Below are 910 nucleotides of genomic sequence, written 5' to 3'. Positions count from 1 at the left end.
CTGTTCTATAATAAAGGCATCTGCAGGAGTTAGTGGGTGTTGTGTGCCTCCAGCACAATATACACTACCCAATTGCTGGTTTTCCCATCTCCCTTCAGACCATTACCATGTCTGGAAGGCCAACAAGGAGAGGCAGACAGGCGCGAGCCGATAAAAGAGGGCAAGCAGGCTCTGTGTCTAGAGACAACAGTGCTGGTCGTGGACGCGGTGCATCGTCATCATCAGCACGTGGCCATGGGACACGCTTGTCCTTCTTTTCGGCAGCTGGACGTGTTGAGCCGCAACATGCCGAAGACTTGGTAGAGTGGATGACCAAGCCCTCTTCATCCTCCTCATCCTCTCTCACCCAGGCTCAGAGTACTAGCAAAGCAGCTACCGATGCATCGTCTTCCCTCCTCTCAATGTCATCATCAGTGACTCCTTCCCTAGACCGACCACATCCTCCTGAGGAGTCCCCTGAACTCTTTGAGCACAGTGTTGGGTACATGCTCCAGGAGGATGCCCAGTGTTTTGTAGGCTCTGATGATGATACTCAGCTAGAGGAAGGCAGTAGCGTGAGCGCAGAGAGAGGGGATGCTCAAGAAGGATAGCAATCTGGCAGTCATGTTCCATAAGCTGCAGCATACTGCCAGGTTTGCTCCAGCGATGAAGAGGGAGGGGATGATGAGGGCAATGGGTGCCTGGTAGGAGGAGGAGGCACATGTCCAATGAGGCAGGATGCCCTCCGGGGGCCAGTTTAGGGGCAGCACATCGACTGAATCACACCGCAGAGCTCCGCCTGTGCAGGGCCCTGCCTCTGCGCGTTATTCTAAAAGTTCTTTGGTGTGGGCCTTTTTTGAGATGAGTGCATCAGATCGCACCACTGCTATTTGCAACATATGTCTCAAGCGTATCTCGCGTGGCCAAAACA

This window comes from Lithobates pipiens, unplaced genomic scaffold, assembly GCF_037356315.1.
Source record: "Lithobates pipiens isolate NorthernLeopardFrog02 unplaced genomic scaffold, aLitPip1_a1.2 Scaffold_8, whole genome shotgun sequence".
Lineage (NCBI taxonomy): Eukaryota > Metazoa > Chordata > Amphibia > Anura > Ranidae > Lithobates > Lithobates pipiens.
This window is presented reverse-complemented; position numbering follows the sequence as displayed.